The sequence below is a fragment of the Chiloscyllium punctatum genome, chromosome 50 (assembly GCF_047496795.1).
Source record: "Chiloscyllium punctatum isolate Juve2018m chromosome 50, sChiPun1.3, whole genome shotgun sequence".
NCBI lineage: Eukaryota > Metazoa > Chordata > Chondrichthyes > Orectolobiformes > Hemiscylliidae > Chiloscyllium > Chiloscyllium punctatum.
Genome location: NC_092788.1, coordinates 56,703,616 through 56,721,405, shown reverse-complemented (window position 1 = coordinate 56,721,405; position 17,790 = coordinate 56,703,616).

Genomic DNA, 17,790 nt, shown 5'->3' with positions numbered 1-17,790 from the left:
GGGGGACAGAGAGAGTGGGACAATGAGGGGGACAGATAAAGGGGAACAGAGAGAAAGGGGGCACAGAGAGAGGGGGACAGACAGAATGGGAGAGAGGGGGACAGAGAGAGGGGGACAGAGAGAGGGCAACAGAGAGAGGGGGACAGAGAGAGGGCAACAGAGAGAGGTGGACAGAGAGAGGGGGACAGAGAGCAGGGGGATAGAGAGAGGGGGACAGAGAGCGGGGGATAGAGAGAGGGAGATTGAGAGTGGGGGCTGGAGAGAGTGGGGGACAAAGAGAGGGGGACAGAGAGTGGGGGATGGAGAGAGTGGGGGCAGAGGGGGGAGGACGGGAGGACAGAGAGGGAGGTGACAGAGAGAGGACGGAATGAGGGGGGACACAGAGAGAGGGGGGACAGAGAGAGTGAGGGGACAGAAAGAGGAGGTACATAGAGAGGGCTGGGACCGAGAAGGCGGGACGGAGGGAACACAGGGGGGGTTCAGAGAGAGGTCAGACAGAGAGGGGGGGACAGAGAGGGGAGGGACGGAGATGGGGGACGGAGATGGGGCAGAGAGAGGGGGGAACAGAGAGAGGAGGGAAGAGAGGGAGAGGGGGTCAGAGAGAGGTGGGCACAGGGGAAGAGAGAGGGGTGACAGAGAGAGAGTGGGGACAGAGAGAGGAGGACAGAGAGAGAAGGGGGACAGAGAGGGAGCGGTCAGAGAGAGAGGGGGTCAGAGAAAGAGGGGGACAAGAGAGTGGGGGACAAGAGAGTAGGGGGAGAGAGAAGTTGGAGTGATAGGGGAGAGAGAGGGGGTAGAGAGGGGGGAAGAGAGAGAGGGGGACAGAGGGAGAGGGAGGGACAGAGTCAGAGGGTGACAGAGAGAGTGGGGACAGAGAGAAGGGTGACAGAGCGGGGGTTACAGAGGGGGAGACAGAGAGAGGGGGACATTGTGAGAGAGGGGTACAGAGAGAGAGGGGTGAACAGATAGATGGAGACCGAGGGGGAGGGAGGAACAGAGTGTGAGGGTGACAGAGAGAGTGGGGACAGAAAGAAGTGTGACAGAGCGGGGGGTACAGAGAGGTGGGACAGAGAGAGTGGGAACAGAGAGAGGGTGGGACAGAGAGAGGGGGGATAGACAGGGAGGGGACAGAGAGAGAGAGAGGGACAGAGATAGGGGGAACAGAGGGGGGTACAGGGACAAGGGGACAGAGAGGGGGGACAGAGAGAGGGGGAAAGAGAGAAGGGGACAGAGGTGGCGGACTGAGAGCGGGGGGACAGAGAGAAGGAGGGGCAGAGAGAATGGGAACCGAGAGAGCAGGACACAGATCGGGAGAAACAGAGAGAGGTGGGGGGACAGAGAGAGCGGGGGTCACAGAGTGAAGGCAGCAGAGGTGGCAGATAGAGATGTACAGAGAGAGGAGTACAGAGAGGGGGACAGACAGAGGGGGGACAGAGAGAGATGGGGGGACAGAGAAAGTGGGGGACAAAGAGAGTGGTGACAGAGAGAGGGGAACAGGGGGGGACAGAGAGAGAGGGACAGAGAGCGGGTGGACGGGGGGAACAGAGAAAGGGGGACAGAGAGGGGAGGGAACAGAGGGAGAGGGGTGAGAGAGAGGGGGTCAGAGGGGGAAGAGAGAGGGGTGACAGAGAGAGTGGGGACAGAGAGAGGGGATCAGTGAGAGAGTGGGGACAGAGAGTGGGGGTGCCAGAGAGAGAGGAGAAAGAGAGAGGGGGGGATGGAGAGAGAAAGAGGGGTACCGAGAGAGGGAAGGGCAAAAAAAGAGGGGACAGAGAGAGGGGGGACAGAGAGAAGGGGGACAGAGGGGGGTGGTCAGAGAGAGAGAGCGGGGGGTCAAAGAGAAAGGGGGACAGAGAGAGATGGGATAAGAGAGTGGGGGACAAGAGAGTGGGGGGAGAGAGAGGGTGGAGTGATGGGGAGAGAGGGAGGTGGAGAGAGGGGGAAGAGAGAGAGGGGGAAAAAGAGAGGGGTGCAGAGAGTGGGGGGACAGAGAGAGGGGGAGAGAGAGAGGGCAACTGAGAGAGGGGTACAGAGAGAGAGGGGTGAACAGAGAGATGGGCACAGAGGGAGAGGGAGGGACAGAGTGAGAGGGTGACAGAGACAATGGGGACAGAGAGGAGGGTGACAGAGCGGGGGGTACAGAGAGAGAGTGGGGAAAGAGAGAGGAGGACATTGAGAGTGGGGGACAGAGAGACGGGGCAAAGAGAAAGGGGGTACAGAAAGTGTGGGCAGAGAGAGCAGAGGAAAGAAAGAAGAGGAAAGAGAGAGGGGGACAGAGGGGTCGGACAGAGAGAGTGGGGACAGAGAGAGGGGGGACAGACAGAGGGGGGGGGACAGAGAGAGGTGGGGACAGAGAGAGGGTGGGACAGAGAGAGGGTGAGACAGAGAGAGGGGGGGACAGAGAGAGAGGGCGAACAGAGAGAGAGGGGGGGACAAAGAGAGGGAGCAGGGGGGATTGAGAGAGGGGGGACAGAGAGAGAGAGGTGACAGAGGGGGGAAGAGAGAGACGGGGACAGAGAGGGAGGACAGAGAGAGAGAGGGGATAGAGAGAGGGGGAAAGAGAGAGGGGGATAGAGGGGGCGGACTGAGAGCGGGGGGACAGAGAGAAGGAGGGGCAGAGAGAGAGGGGACCGAGAGAGGGGGTCAGACAGCGGGAGAGACAGAGAGAGAGGTGGGGGACAGAGATAGTGGGGGTCACAGAGAGAGAGCGGCAGAGAGGGAGGGAGGGTGAACGGGGGGACAGAGAGAGAGGGGGACAGAGAGAGAGAGAGAGGACAGAGAGTGCGGGGGACAGAGAGTGATGGGGTCAGAGAGAGAGGGGGGACAGAGAGAGAGGGGGACAAGAGAGTGGGGAGAGAGAGGGTGGAGTGATAGGGGATAGAGAGGGGGGTAGAGATAGGGGGACAGAGAGAAGGGTGCAGAGAGTGGGGGGACAGAGAGGGGGTACAGAGAGAGAGAGGGGTGGACAGAGAAATGGGGACAGAGGGAGAGGGAGGCACAGAGTCAGAGGGTGAAAGAGAGAGAGTGGGGAAAGAGAGGAGGGTGACAGAGCAGGGGGTACAGAGAGGGGGGACAGAGAGAGGGGGAACCTAGAGAGAGTGGGGACAGAGAGAGGAGTGACATTGAGAGAGGGGGGACAGAGATATGGGGGCGCAGAGAGTTGGGGGACAGAAAGAGGGGTGCTAAGAGACCAGGGGAAAGAAAGAGGAGAAAAGAGAGAGGGGAACAGAGGGGACAGACAGACAGAGTGGGGACAGAGAGAGGGTGGGACAGAGAGAGGGGGAGCAGAGAGTGAGGGGTCAGAGAGAGAGGGGGATAAGAGAGTGGGGGGAGCGAGGTAGGGGAGAGATGGGGAGAGAGAGGGGGTAAAGAGAGGGGGAAGAGAGAGAGGGTGGACAGAGAGACAGTGAGTGGAGGACAGAGAGAGGGGGAGACAGAGAGGGAAACAGAGAGAGGTGTGGACAGAGAGAATGGGGACAGAGAGAGAGGGACAGAGATGGGAGGGACGGAGAGAGGGGAGTCAGAGAGGGGGGACAGAGAGAAATGGGGACAGAGGAAGAAAGGGCACAGAGAGAGGGGGAACAGAGAGAGTGGAACGGAGAGAGAGGGGGTACAGAGAGGGGGACAGAGAGAGGGGGGACAGAGAGAGTGGAACGGAGAGAGAGGGGGGACAGAGAGGGGGACAGAGAGGGGAGAGTGTTCGGTGACAGAATTGGGTGAGAGTGTTAATGAAGAGAGAGTTTGGGGGAGAGAGAGTGAGGGGTAGAGAGAGAGGGAGTGAGGGGGAAAGGGAGGGGGAGGAGGAGAGATGGGATAGAGAGAGAGGTGTGGAGAGAGAGGGCGGAGAGAGAAGGGGAAGAGAGAAAGGGGGTAGACAGCAAGTCGGAGAGCGGGGGAGAAGTAGGGGCGAGGGAGAGAGAGGGGAAGAGGGGGAGTGAGAGGGGGAGAGAATGAGCTGGACAGAGTGAGGGGGGAGAGAGAGCGGCAGAGAGAGGGGGCAGGGAGAGGGGAGTAGAGAGGGGGCAGAGGGAGGGGGCAGAGGGATGGGATCGAGGGAGGCGGGCGAGAGAGGGGGGCAAGGGAGGGGTCGAAGAGAGTGGAGGGGGTGAGGGGAGAGAGAGGGGGAGAGGGGGTAGAAAGGGGTGAGAGAGAGGGGAGAGAGCATGGGGAGAGAGAGAGAGAATGGGGAGAAAGTGGGGAAGAGGGCGGTGACAGGGGAGGGGGAGAAGGGAAGAGAGGGGAGATTGGGAGAGGGGAGATGGAAAGGGGAGTTGGAGAGGGGAGAGGGATCGCAAGAGAGGGTAGAGAGAGAGGGGAGAGAGACAGAGGGAGGGAAAGACAGGGGGAAGAGAGAGGAGAGTAGAGAGACGGGGGAGAGAGATGTGGAGAGATGGGGGGAGAGAAGGGGAGAGAGTAGGGGAGAGAGAGAGAGGGGGATAGAGAGGGGTAGAGAGTAGGGGAGAGAGAGAGACGGGAGAGAGAAGGGGTGAGAGAGAGGGGGGAGAGAGAGCCTGGAGAGAGGGGTGAGAGAGGGGGAGAGAGAGTGTGGGAGAGAGAGGGGGAGAGAGTGTGGGGCAGAGAGTGGTGGGAGAGTGGAGGAGAGAGTGGGGGAGGACAGAGAGAGTTGGGTTAGAGAGAGGGGAGAGAGTGGGAGGATAGAGAAAGGGTGATAGAGAGAGGTGAGAAGGAGAGGCAAGAGGGCGGAAAGAGAGGGGAGAGAGTGAGGGGGGAGAGAGTGAGGGAGAGAGTGGGGAGAAACAGTGCGGAGAGAGAGTGGGGAGGGAGAGAGGAGGAGAGGGAGGGTGGAGAGAAGGGGATGGGAGAAAGGAGTTAGAGGGGGGAGAGTGGGGAAGAGAGAGGGGAGAGAGACGGGGAGATCGACAGGGAGAGTGAGAGAGAGGGGTAGGGAGAGGAAGTTGCGAGGGAGGGTGAGAGTGGGGGGACAGAAAGAGGGTGAGAGCAGGGGAGAGAGAGGGGAGAGAGATGGCGAGAGAGTGGGGGAGAGAGAGAGGAGAGTGAGAGGGGGAGAGTGATGAGGCGAGAGAGGGGGAGGGAGAGGAAGGTGCGTGGGTGTGTGAGAGAGGGGGGACAGAAAGAGGGTGAGAGCGGGGGACAGAGAGGGGAGAAAGAGGGGAGAGAGTGGGGGAAGAGAGAGTGGGAAGAGAGAGGCGAGGGTGGGAGATGGATGGAGAGAGAGGGCGAGTGACGGGGACACGGACGGGGAGAGAGTGGGCAAGATGGGGCGAGAGAGTGGGGAGAGAGATGGGGGGGAGTGTGGGAGAAGAGTGGGGGAAAGGGAGGGGTGAGAGGGAGGGGGAGACAGAGGGGGAGAGAGATGGGAAGGGGGAAGACGGGGAGAGAGAGGGGGAGGGAGAGGAAGGGGCGAGGGAGATGGAGAGAGGGGGACAGAGAGGGGGAGAGAGCGCGGGGAGAGAGAGGGGAGAGTGAGAGGGTGAGAGAGGGGAGAGATTTAGGCGACAGAGATAGTGAAGAGTGAGGGGGGAGAGAGAGTTTGAGGTGTAGAGAGAGACGGGATAGAGAGAGGAGGCGAGAGAGTAGGGTAGAGAGAGGGGAGAGGGAGGGGCAGAGGGAGAGAGGGTGAGAATGGGGGAGAGAGAGGGGAGAGTGGGGGGAGAGAGAGGAGAGAGAGGCGGACATAGAGGGGGAAGAGGGTGGGGGACAGAGAGTGGAGGGAGAGAGAGAGGGGAGAGAGAGAGGGGGGGAGAGAAGGAGGGGAGAGAGAGTGTGGGGAGAGAGTGAGGGAGAGAGTGGGGAGAGAGAGTGGGGAGAAACAGTGCGGAGAGAGAGTGGGAAGGGAGAGAGGAGGAGAGGGAGGGTGGAGAGAAGGGGAGGGGAGAGAGGAGTTAGAGGGGGAGAGTGGGGGAGAGAGAGGGGAGAGAGACGGGGAGATCGACAGGGAGAGCGGGAGAGACGGGGAGAGAGAGGGCTAGGGAGAGGAATTGCGAGGGAGGGTGAGAGTGAGGGGTCAGAAAGAGGGTGAGAGCGGGGGGAGAGAGAGGGGAGAGAGATGGCGAGAGAGTGGTGGAGAGAGAGAGGAGAGTGAGAGGGGGAGAGCGATGAGGCTAGAGAGGGGGAGGGAGACGAAAGTGCGTGGGTGTGTGAGAGAGGGGGGACAGAAAGAGGGTGAGAGCGGGGGACAGAAAGAGGAGAGAAAGAGGGGAGAGAGTGGGGGAAGAGAGAGTGGGAAGAGAGAGGGGATAGAGAGAGGAGATGAGAGAATGGGGTAGAGAGAGGGGAGAGTTGGGGGAGAGAGAGGAGAGAAAGGCCGACAGAGGGATGTGGAAGAGGGAGGTGGACAGAGCGTGGAGGGAGAGACAGAGGGGGAGAGAGAGAGGGGGAAAGAAGGAGGGGAGAGAGAGTGTGGGGGAGAGAGTGGGGGAGAGAGTGGGGGAGAGAGTGGGGAGAGAGTGGGGAGAAACAGTGCGGGGAGAGTGGGGGTGAGAGTGGGGGAGGGAGAGAGGAAGAGAGGGAGGGAGGAAAGAACGGGAGGGGAGAGAGGGGATAGAGGGGGAGTGGGGGAGAGAGGGGGAGAGTCGGGGGAGAGAGAAGGAGAGAGGGGGGGACAGAGGGAGGGGGCCAGAGGGAGGGGGGACTGAGAATGGAGGGAGAGAGAGAGGGGGAGAGAGAGGGGAGAGAGAGGGAGAATTGGAGAAGAGAGAGGGGAATGTCGGGGTGGAAAGAGAGAGGAGAGAGTGGGGGACAGAGGGAGGGGCCAGAGTGAGGGGGACAGAGAATCGAGAGAGAGTAGAGGGGGAGATAGAGAGGGGAGAGAGAGGGGGAGAGGGAGAGTGGGGGAGAGTGGGGTAGAGAGAGGGGAGAGGGAGGGGGAGAGGGAGAGTGGGGGAGAGAGAGGGGAGAGAGAGAGTGGGGGAGAGAGGGAGGGGAGAGAGAGTGCCTGGAGTGAGTGGGGTGAGAGTGAGGGAGGGAGAGAGGAGGAGAGGGAGGGTGGACAGAAGGGGAGGGTAGAGAGGAGTTAGAGGGGGGAGAGTGGGGTAGAGAGAGGGGAGAGTCGGGGGGAGAGAGAAGGAGAGAGTGGGGGACAGAGGGAGATGGCCAGACGGAGGGGGGACAGAGGGACGGGGACAGAGAATGGCGGGAGAGAGAGGGGGAGAGAGATAGGGGAGAGAGAGAGGGGGAGAGTGGGGGAGATAGAGGGTAGTTTCGGGGTGAAGAGACAGAGGATAGAGTGAGGGACAGAGGGAGAGGGCCAGAGGGAGGGGGACAGAGGGAGGGGAGAGAAAATCGAGAGAGAGAGAGGGAGATAGAGAGGAGAGAGAGGGGTTGGAGAGAGGGGGGAGAGAAAGAGGGGAGAGAGAGTGGAGGAGGGAGCGGGTTAGGGAGGGAGGGAGTGAGTGAGAGGGGAGAGAGAGTGGGGAAGAGAGAGTGGGACAGGGAGCGGAGGGAGAGAGAGAGGGGAAGAGAGAGAGGGGGAGAGAAGGACGGGAGAGAGAGTGGGTGACAGAGCGGGGAGAGAGTTAGTGAAGAGAGAGGGGAGAGAGAGAGTCAGGGGTAGCGAGATGGGGTGCGAGAGAGAGGTGCCGAGAGAGGGGCTGAGAGAGGCGGCAGAGATAATGGGAGGGGGGGCAAGAGGGGGAAGAGAGAGAGGCGCTAGAGAGAGACACAGAGGGGGAAGAGAGACAGAGAGGGAGAAGAGACACAGGGAGGGGAAAAGAAGGGGAGAAGGAGGAAGTAAGTGAGGGAGAGTGAGGTGACAGAGAGAGGGGCAGAGAGATAGGGGCGAGAGACGGAGGGCGAAAGTGGGAAGGAAAGGAGGCAAGGGAGAAGGTGCAAGGGAGAGGGGGAGTGAGAAGGAGAGAGACGGTGAGAGGGAGAGGCGAGAGAGAAGGGGAGAGAGAGGGAGGGAGAGGGGGGAGAGAGGGCGGGCGAGAGGGGGCAGAGATCGAGGGGAGAAAGTGGGGGAAGAGAGATGGGGAGAGTGTTGGGGTGAGTGAGGGGGTGAGAGAGAGAGGGAGAGAGAGAGGGGAGGGAATGGGTGGGAGAGAGAGAGAGGGAGAGAGAGAAGGGGAGAGAGAGGGGGAGAGGGGGAGACGGGGAGAGTGACGGGAAAGAGGGGGGAGACGGGTAGAGTGAGGGGGATGGGGAGGAAGGGGCGAGGGAGTTGAAGAGAGGGGGACAGAAAGGGGGTGAGAGTGGGGAGACAGAGCACGGGGAGAACGAGGGGAGAGGGATGGGGAGAGAGATGGGGATAAAGATGGGGAGAGAGATTGGGAGAGTGAGAGGGAGAGAGGGGGAGAGAGGGCGCACGAGTGAGGGTGTGAGAAGCGGGCAAGGGGGCGAGATGGGGTGAGAGAGAGGGGAGAAAGAACGGGAGAGAGAGAGGGAGAGAGTGAGAGTGCAAGAGAGGGGTAGAGTGAGGGGAAGAGGGAGGGGATAGAGAGAGTGTGGAGAGACGGGGAGAGCGAGAGGCGTCGAGAGAAGGGATAAGAGAGAGGGCGAGAGTGGGTGGCGAGAGAGTGGGGCGAGACAGGTGGGTGAGAGAGAGGGAGCGAGACAGGGGAGTGAGAGAGGGGGGTGAGAGAGGGGGAGAAGGGGGAGAGAGAGGTGGAGAGAGAGGGGGCAGAGAGAGACAGTGTGGAGAGAAAAGAGGAAGAGTGAGCGGGAGAGTGAGAGGGAGAGAGAGGGGGAGAGATAGAGGGGGAGAGAGAGGCGGAGAGGGGGAGAGGGGAGAGAGGGGGCGAGAGCGCGGGGGTGGGTGAGCGAGTGGGGGCGAAAGAGCGGGGAATGAGAGAGTGGGCAGAGAGCGGGGAGAGAGAGGGGGAGAGAGAGGGAGGAGAGGGGGCGAGAGAGCGGGAATGAGAGCGCGGAGGTGAGAGAGAGCGGGGAATGAGAGAGAGGGGGAGAGAGAGGTGGAGAGAGACGGGGAACGAGAGGGGAGAGAGAGGGGGAGAGTGACGGGGAGAGAGAGGGGGAGAGTGACGGGGAGAGCGACAGGGAGAGGGGGAGAGAGACGGGGAGAGAGACAGGAGGAGGGAGATGAAGGGGGCGAGGGAGGTGTAGAGGGAGGACAGAAAGGGGGTGAGAGAGTGGCAAAAGAGAGAGGGGAGAGAGATGGGGAGAGTGATGGGGAAAGAGATGGCGAGAGTGAGAGGGAGAGAAAGGGGAGAGGGGGGACGAGAGCGGGTGAGAGAAAGGAGAGAGTGGGGGAGTTAGAGGATGCGAGAGAGAGAGGGTAGAGAGAGGGGAGAGAGAGGGGGGCGAGAGAGGGAGCAAGAGAGGGGGCGAGAGAGTGTGGCGAGAGAGGGGGCAAGACAGGGGGTGAGGAGGGGAGAGAGAGGGGGCAGTGAGAGAGAGTGGGGAGAAATAGGGGGGAAGAGAGATCAGGAAGAGAGAGGGGAGAGAGACAGGGGAGATAGGGGGGCAGAGAGAGAGAGTGTGGAGGGAAAGGCGGAAGAGAGCGCGGGAGAGTGAGAGGGAGAGAGAGAGGGGGAGCGACAGAGGGGGAGAGAAAGGACGAGAGAGAGAAAAAGAGGGGGAGAGAGGGAGGTGAGAGAGAGGGGGTGAGAGGGCGGTACTAAGACAGCGGGGTGTTAGAGAGAGGGGGAGAGAGTGGGGGCGAGAAAGGGGGAGAGAGGGGGAAAGAGGGGGGAGGGGGGAGAGAAATGGGTAGAGCGACGGGGAGAGGCGGGAGAGACAGGGGGTGAGAGGGGGAGAGAGTGGGGGGAGAGAGATGGGGAGAGAGAGGGGAAAGAGAGAGAGGAGAGGGAGAGGGAAAGACAGGGCGAGAGGGGGGGAAGGGAGAGGAACTTACACCGGAGAGATGGAGGGGGAGAGAGAGGGGTGGGAGGGTGGTGAGAGAGCGGGGTGAGAGAGCCGGGGGTGAGAGAGAGGGGGCAGACATGGAGGGAGAGAGGGGGTGGGAGAGAGAGGGGGGGCAGAAAGGGGGTGAGAGTGGGGTGATAGAGGGGGAGAGATGGGGAGAGAGTAGGGGAGAGATAGAGAGGAGAGTGAGAGGGGGAGAGTGACGGTGCGAGAGAGGGGGATGGAGAGGAAGGTGCGAGGGAGGGGGAGAGAGGCCAACAGAGAGGGGGTGAGAGCGGGGGAAGAGAGGGGGGGAGTGAGAGGCGGAGAGAGAGGGGGAGAGGGAGGGGGAGAGAGAAGGGGAGAGAGACGATGAGAGCGACGGGGAGAGGGGGAGAGACAGGGAGAGAGAGTGATAAGGAGAGAAAGGGGGCGAGGGAGGTGGAGAGAAGGGGACAGAAAGAGGGTGAGAGTGGGGGGAGAGAGAGAGGAGAGTGAGAGGGTGAGAGAGGTAGGGAGTGAGAGACGGAGAGAGAGAGAGGCGAGAGATTTTGGCGACAGAGTTAGTGAGGAGCGAGGGGAGAGAGAGATTTTGAGGGGTAGAGAGAGAGGGTGAGCAGGGTAAAGAGAGATGGGGGTAGAGAGATGGCATGAGGGAGACAGAGAGAGGGGACAGAGAATGGAGGGAGAGAGAGAGGGGAGAGAGAGAGGAGAGAGAGAGTGGGGAGAGTGAGAGTGGGGGAGAGAGAGTGGGGGGAGAGAGTGGAGGGAGAGAGAGTGGGGGAGTGAGTGGGGAGACGAAGTGGGGGAGAGAGTGGGGGGAGAGAGAGTGGGGTGGAGGGAGAGGGTTAGGGAGGGAGGGAGTGAGAGAGTGGGAGAGAGTTAGGTGACAGAGTGGGGGAGAGATTTAGTGAAGAGAGAGAGGGGAGAGAGAGAGAAAGGGATAGCGAGAGGGGGTGCGAGAGAGAGGTGCTGAGAGAGGCGCTGAGAGAGACGTTAGAGAGAAGGGGAGAGAGAAGGAGAGAGAGGAGAGGGAGAGTGGGGAGAGAGAGGGAAGAGAGACAGGCGGTAGAGAGAGATAGAAAGGGGGAAGAGAAACAGGGAGGGGAGAGAGGGGGAGAGAGAGTGGGAGAGAGAAGGGGGAGAGAGGGGGTGAGAGAGGGAGAGAGTGAGAGAGGGAGGGAGAGTGATGTGACAGAGTGAGGGGAGAGAGAGGAGCAGAGAGAGGGGCAGAGAGATAGGGGCGAGAGAAGGAGGGCGAAAGGGGGAAGGAGAGGAGGCAAGGGAGAAGAGGCAAGGCAGTGGGGGAGAGAGAAGGAGAGGGAAGGAGTGAGAAGGGGAGAGAGGGAGGGAGAGGGAGGTGGGAGAGAGGGGAGAGAGGGTGGAAGAGAGGGAGCAGAGAGTGGGGGGAGAAAGTGGAAAAAGAGAGATGGGGAGAGCGTGGGGGTGTGTGAGGGGCGTGAGAGAGAGAGGGAGAAAGAGAGGAGGGAGTGGATGAGAGCGACAGAGGGAGAGAGAGGGAGGGGGAGCGAGGGGAGAAAGAGTGGAGAGAGGGCAGGAGAGAGGGGACAGAGAGCGGGGGAGAAAGTGGGGAAGCGAGATGGGGAGATTGTGGAGGTGAGTGAGGGGGTGAGAGAGGGGAGGGAGTGGTGGGGAGAGCGAGGAGGAGAGAGGGGGCAGAGCGCTGGGGGAGAAAGTGGGGGAAGAGAGATGGGGAGAGTGTGAAGGTGAGTGAGGGTGGTGAGAGAGAGGAGAATAGAGTGGGGCGAGAGATTGGGGTTAGAGAGGGGGAAAGAGAGAGGGGGAGAGGGAAGGGAGAGAGAGAGGGGGAGAGAGAGTGGGTGGGGAGAGAGTGGGGAGAGCGAGTGGGGAGAGAGGGGGAGGGGGAGAGAGAGGGGCGAGGGGGGAGAGAGGGGGAAGAGGTGGCGATAGAGGGGTGTGAGAGAGGTTGGAGAGAGGGGAAAGTCAGAGAGCTGGGAGAGAGTGGACAGCGAGAGGGGGAGATGGAGAGAGGGGAGATGGAGAGAGGGGAGTCGAAGAGAGGGGAGAGAGAAGATGGAGAGGGGAGAGATAGAGGGGAGAGAGATGAGAGAGAGAGAAAGGGTAGAGAGACAGGGGTAGATAAGTGCAGTAGTGAAAAGGATACAAAGAGAGGGGGGAGAAGTGGGGTGAGAGAGACGGCGAGAGAGGGGGACAAAGGGAATGGGAGAGAGGGAGCGGGAGAGAAGGAGGGAGGAGAGAGTGGGGGAGAGTGAGTAAGGGAGAGTGAGTGGGTAGAGAGAGAGAGACAGAGGGGGAGACAGAGTGGGGGAGAGAGAGGGGAGAGAGAGAGAGGGAGAGAGAGGGGGAGAGAGAGTGGGAGAGAGAGAGGGGGAGAGTGAGGGAGAGACAGAGGGGGAGATAGAGGGGGAGAAAGAGAGAGTGTGGTGCGGGGAGAGAGGGGAGAGGTGGAGAGAGAGGGGGGAGAATGAGAGCGGACGAGAGAGTGGTGGCGAGAGCGGGGGGGCTAGATTGGTGGGTGAGAGTGGGGGGCGCGACAGAGTGGGGGAGAGAGAAGGGGCGAGAGAGAGAGGGGCAGAGAGAGGGGGAGAGATAGAGGGAGAAAGAGTGTGGTGAGGGAAGAGAGGGGAGAGGTGGAGAGAGAGGGGGAGAATGAGAGCGGATGAGAGAGTGGTGGCTAGAGCGGGGGGGCTAGATTGGTGGGTGAGAGTGGGGGGCGCGACAGAGTGGGGGAGAGAGAAGGGGCAAGAGAGAGAGGGGCAGAGAGAGGGGGAGAGATAGAGGGAGAAAGAGAATGTGGTGAGGGAAGAGAGGGGAGAGGTGGAGAGAGAGGGGGGAGAATGAGAGCGGACGAGAGAGTGGTGGCGAGAGCGGGGGGGCTAGATTGGTGGGTGAGAGTGGGGGGCGCGACAGAGTGGGGGAGGGAGAAGGGGCGAGAGAGAGAGGGGGAGAGAGGGGGAGAGATGGGGGGAGAGTGGGGGAGAGACTGGAGGAGAGAATGGGGGAGTGATTGGTGGGAGAGAGTGTGGGGAGAGAGTGTGGGAGAAGGGGTAGAGAGTGAGTGAGAGAGTGGGGGATAGAGTAGGGGAGAGTGAGAGGGTGAGAGACGGAGGGAGTGAGAGAGGGAGAGAGAGGGGAGAAGGTTCGGTGACAGAGTGGGGAGAGAGTTTGTGAAGAGAGAGGGGGAGAGAGAGTGAGGGGAAGAGAGGGGCTAGAGAGAGAGGGTGAGAGCGCGTGGAGAGCGAGGGAGTGAAAGGGAATGAGAGGTGGAGGGAGAGTGAGGTGACAGAGTGAGGGGAGACAGCGAAGGGCAGAGAGAGAGAGGGGGTCGAGAGAGGAGTGCGAGAGACGGAGAGAAGGAGGGGAGAGAAGGGAGTGGAGAGAACGAGAGGAAGTGAGGGAAGGCAGAGAGAGTGGGTTGAGAGAGGGGGAGAGAGGGGGAGAGAGACAGAGGAGAAAGAGAGGAAGAGAGAGGAAGTGGGGAGGGAGAGGGGGTGAGAGAGAGGGGGAGAGAGGGGGGGAGAGAGGGGGGAGTGAGAGGTGAGAGAGAGATGAGAGAGAGGGGACAAAGAGAGGGAGAGAGAGAGGGGAGAGAGAGAGATGGGAGAGAGAGAAGCAGAGGAGAGACAATGGTGGTGGACTGAGAGATGTAGGCGAGAGAGAGAGGTGGTGGAGAGAGAGGTGAGTGAGAGAGAGGTAGGGGTGAGAGAGATGGGGAAAGAGGGAGAGGGAAGAGAGAGAGGGGAAGAGAGAGAGCGGAGAGAGAGGGGAGAGTGGGGGCGGGAGACGGGGCGAGAGAGGCGGGCGATAGGGGGCATGAGGGGGTGAGAGAGAGGGAGAGAGAGAAGGTGCAAGAGAGAGGGGTAGAGAGAGAGTGGGAGAGAGAGAGTGGGAGAGAGAGGGGGAGAGAGAGACGGTGAGAGAGAGGGCGAGTGAGAAGGGAGAGAAGGGAGAGAGAGGGGACGGGGACGAGAGCGGGGAGAGAGAGAGGTGGGAGAGAGAGAAGCGGGGAGAGACAATGCTGGAGGAGAGATGTAGGCGAGAGAGATGTGGGGGAGAGAGAGAGGTGAGTGAGAGAGAGGTGGGGGTGAGAGAGGTGGGGAAGAGAGAGGAGGAAAGAGATAGAGGGGACGAGAGAGAAGGGCAGAGAGAAGGAGGTCAAAAGAGGGGAGTAGGACCAACGGAGAGGGGTCAAGGGCGAGGGCGGAGAGAGGAGGGGGAGAGAGAGGGGGAGAGAGGGAGGAGAGGGGGAGAGAGAGGGGGAGACAGCGGGGATAGAGAGAGGGGAGAGAGGGGGAGGGGGAGAGAGAGATGGGGAGAGAGAGGGGGCAAGGTAGGGGGAGGGAGAGAGGTGAGTGAAACGGGCAGAGAGAGAGGAGAAAGAGAGGGGAAGGGAGAGGGGAGAGCAAGTGGGAAAGCGAGGTGCGAGAGAGGGGGACGAGTGAAAGAGGGAGACAGAGAGGGTGTGAGAGAGAGGGGAGGGAGAGGGGGAGAGTGAGAGGGGAGAGAGAGGGGGCAGAGAGGGTGGGGAGATAGTGTGGGGGAGTGAGTTGGGGATTGAGTGCGGGGAGAGAGTGGGAGTAGAGAATGTGGGGAGAGGTGGGAGAGAGGGGGTAAAGAATGGGGGAGAGAGAGAGGGAGGGAGTGAGAGGGGGAGGGAGAGTGAGGTGACAGAGTGAGGGGGTCGAAAGAGGGGGCGAGAGAGGGGGAGAGAGGAAGGGGAGTGAGGGAGGGGGAGAGAGGGAGGGGATAGGGAGGGGGTGAGACAGGGGACAGAGAAAGAGAGTGGGGAGAGACAGGGGGAGAGAAAGGGGAAGAGAGAGGGGGAGAAAGAGAAAGGTGAGAGAGTGAGGCAAGAGAGGGGGCAAGAGATGGGGAAAGAGAGAGAGGGAGAAAGAGAGGGAGAGAGCGAGGGGGGGAGCGAGAGAGGGTGGGGAGAGAGGGGTGGGAGAAAGGGGGAGGGGGAAGACAGAGGGGAAGACAGAAAGCGGGGGAGAGAGCGGGGAACAGAGGGGGAGATGGAGATGGAAGAGACGGTGAGAGGTAAGTGGGAAGATGGAGAGGGGAGAGAGAGTGGAGAGAGAGAGAGGAGAGAGAGAGGAGAGAGAGAGACGGGGTAGAGAGACAGGGGTAGAGAGACGGGAGTATTGAGAAGGATAAAGAGAGAGGGTGGAGAGAGAAGGGGGGCGAGAGAGGGGGACAGAGGGAGTGGGAGAGAGTGAGGGGAGAGAGAGAGGAAGAGAGAGAGGAGAGAGAGGTGGTGAGAGAGAGAAGTGGGGGAGATAGAGAGGTAAGTGAGAGAGGTGGGGGACAGAGAGGTGGGGGAAAGAGGGGGGAAGAAAGAGCGAGGGAAGAGAGAGGGGAAGAGAGAGGGGGGAAGATAAGGGGAGAGATAAGGGGGAGAGATAAGGGGAGAGACAAGGGGGAGAGATAAGGTGGAGAGATTGGGGGAGAGATTTGGGAGAGATTGGGGAGAGATTGGGGGCGAGATTGGGAGAGATTGGGAGAGATTGGGAGAGACGTACCAGGAGACATAGGGAAGAGAGAAGGGGAAAGAGAAGGAGAAAGAGAAGGGTAAAGAGAAGCGGAAAAATAGAGGAGAGAGAGGGATTAGAGAGAAATGGATTAGAGAGAGCGAACGGGAGAGAAAGGGGTCGAGTGCAGGGGTCGAGAGAGGTGGTCGAGAGGGGGAGAGTGAGGGGAGAGGGAGAGAGAGGGGTGAGAGCACAGGGGGAGAGAGAGTGGGGAGAGAGAGAGTGGGAAGAGAGAGGGGGCAGAGAGGGGGCAGAGAGGGGGGAGAAAATGAGAGAGTGGAGAGAGAGATTAAAGGGTGAGAGATGGGGAGAGCAATGTGTGAGCAAGAGAGACGGGCGAGAGGATGGCGAACGAGAGACAGAGAGAGGTGCAAGTGTGAGTGAGTGAGTGAGGGGACAGAAATGAGAGAGAGTTTGAGAGATCGAGAGAGAGAGTACGATAAGGGGACAAGAGAGAGAAAGAGAGAGAGAGAAAGATAGAAAGAGGGGGAGAGCAAGATAGGGAGAGATACAAGGTGAGCTAGAGAGAGAGGGACGTGAGTGAGAGGCACGCGAAGGGGGGAGAGAGAGAGTCAGGTGAGAGAGAGGGATGAGGTGGAGAGTGAGTGAGTGGGTGAGAGAGAGAGTGAGTGAGGGGAAGAGAGATAGAAAGAGAAGTTGAGAGAGGGGCTGAGAGAGAGAATGAGAGTGAGAGGGTGAGAGATAAAGAGTTAGGGAGTGAGAGAGGGGATCGAGAAAAAGCGACAGAGAGTCTGAGAGAGAGTCAGAGAGAGATGTCTCAGGGCGGACCAGTACAGCAGAGGTGAAAGCAGGACCCTTACAAGATGGTGGGAATGAAGCCTAGAATGTTGCTGTTCCTTGCCCAGCTCTGTGTCCATGTCCTGTCTTCCAGGTCTGAATACAGAAGGTCACTAACTCCTCCCTGTGCTGTTTACTGTGAGTGATCTTACCGGCTGCAGGATTTACTGAAGGCTCCAGACCTCCCTCTCCATCTCTGTCTGGCTGACCAAGCGTCTTTGATGTGGTTATGGACGAGACAGGAGTTAGGAATTCGGCTGAGACAGGAACAGCCTGATGACCGACAGGAGACAGGGAAACAGACAGAATGGGAAGTTAGACTGATGCAGTGAGGGATCTGGAAAATTCCAGTCTCCATCCCTGGCCTGTGCTGCTGTGTCTCTCTGGAATGGGGAATTCCATTGGCTCAGGATCTGGAGTAGCTGCAAGTGTGAGAGACACTGACAGAGGCAGCAATTCGACCCACACAGTGAGGGATATCACATGGAGAGAGACTGAGTGATATCACCAGAGTGCAGGAAGGTATCAGGATCACACAATGGTCATGATGAAAGGGTTGGGATTCATGGTGCACTGGGATCAGTACTCAGTGACGGTTGAGTATGAGTGGGACAGGTGATGGACACGTGCTATTCTCACCCGACTGTTCATCCAGATGTTAATGCCGGTGACAGTATATCCATCTAACTGCTTAATATCCTTTTAGGATGGAAATCTATTATAGACAGCGGGTCTGGTCTACACATGATCCAGAACCAGAGCGATGGGGTTGACTCTAAACTGCTCTCTGTAATGATCCAGCAAGGCACTCAGCTCAAGGGCAGCTCGGGGTGGGCATGCGATGCTGGCCAGCCAGAGACAGCAACATCCCATGAGTGAATTAAATACAACACTGCTGGGAGCAGTGTCCTGGTCAACCATGTCGGTAGGTTTATGGACAGGACTTTAAACTGACAGAGAGGATGCAGGGCCAGGGTTCAGGTGAAAGGAGCTTTCTAAATCCAAAGAGAAAATGGTGATGTAGCTGAAGACAAGCAGAAAGGAACAGAAAGAGACAGAGTTTAACTGAAACTGTATATCGGTGAATTGGACTGTGCCAAGAAATTGTGGAAAGAGTCAGTCGTAATGTTCTTTTTTGGAATGGATAAAGTCTCTACAATAAGGTGGATGGACTGGGGCACAGAGATAAATGAGATTTAGTGGTGACGGGGTGAACAAAAGGTGGAACATGAATATTCTATTGTACACCTCCTTGAGGGGTGTCAGGGAGTGCAGGATGGGTAACCCTGACAGTAATGGGTAACAAAGGCATTACAGAGAAAGCATTTGGCCTCAGATGATGAAGCTGAATCAGCCTGAATGCAGATTCTGGGTAACACGTGTCAAAAACACAAGCAGGAGAACAGTTTAGAGGCTGCCGAACAGCATTTCATTGCTCAACCCTGTTCCACATTCCAATGTATTCCTGTGTAATACAAAGGCACTGTGATAATTCTGGGAGACTTCAGTCTTTGTATAATCTGGGACAGTCACATCGGCAAAAGGGATGGTCTCCGAACTCCTCTTTGGATGTTTGTGTCAGTGTTTCTTTGAATAACACGTTGTGGAAACGGCCAGGGAGGTGACTATCTCAGATCGACCGTTGGGTGATGACGCTGAGGGAAGGAGTAATGTCCCA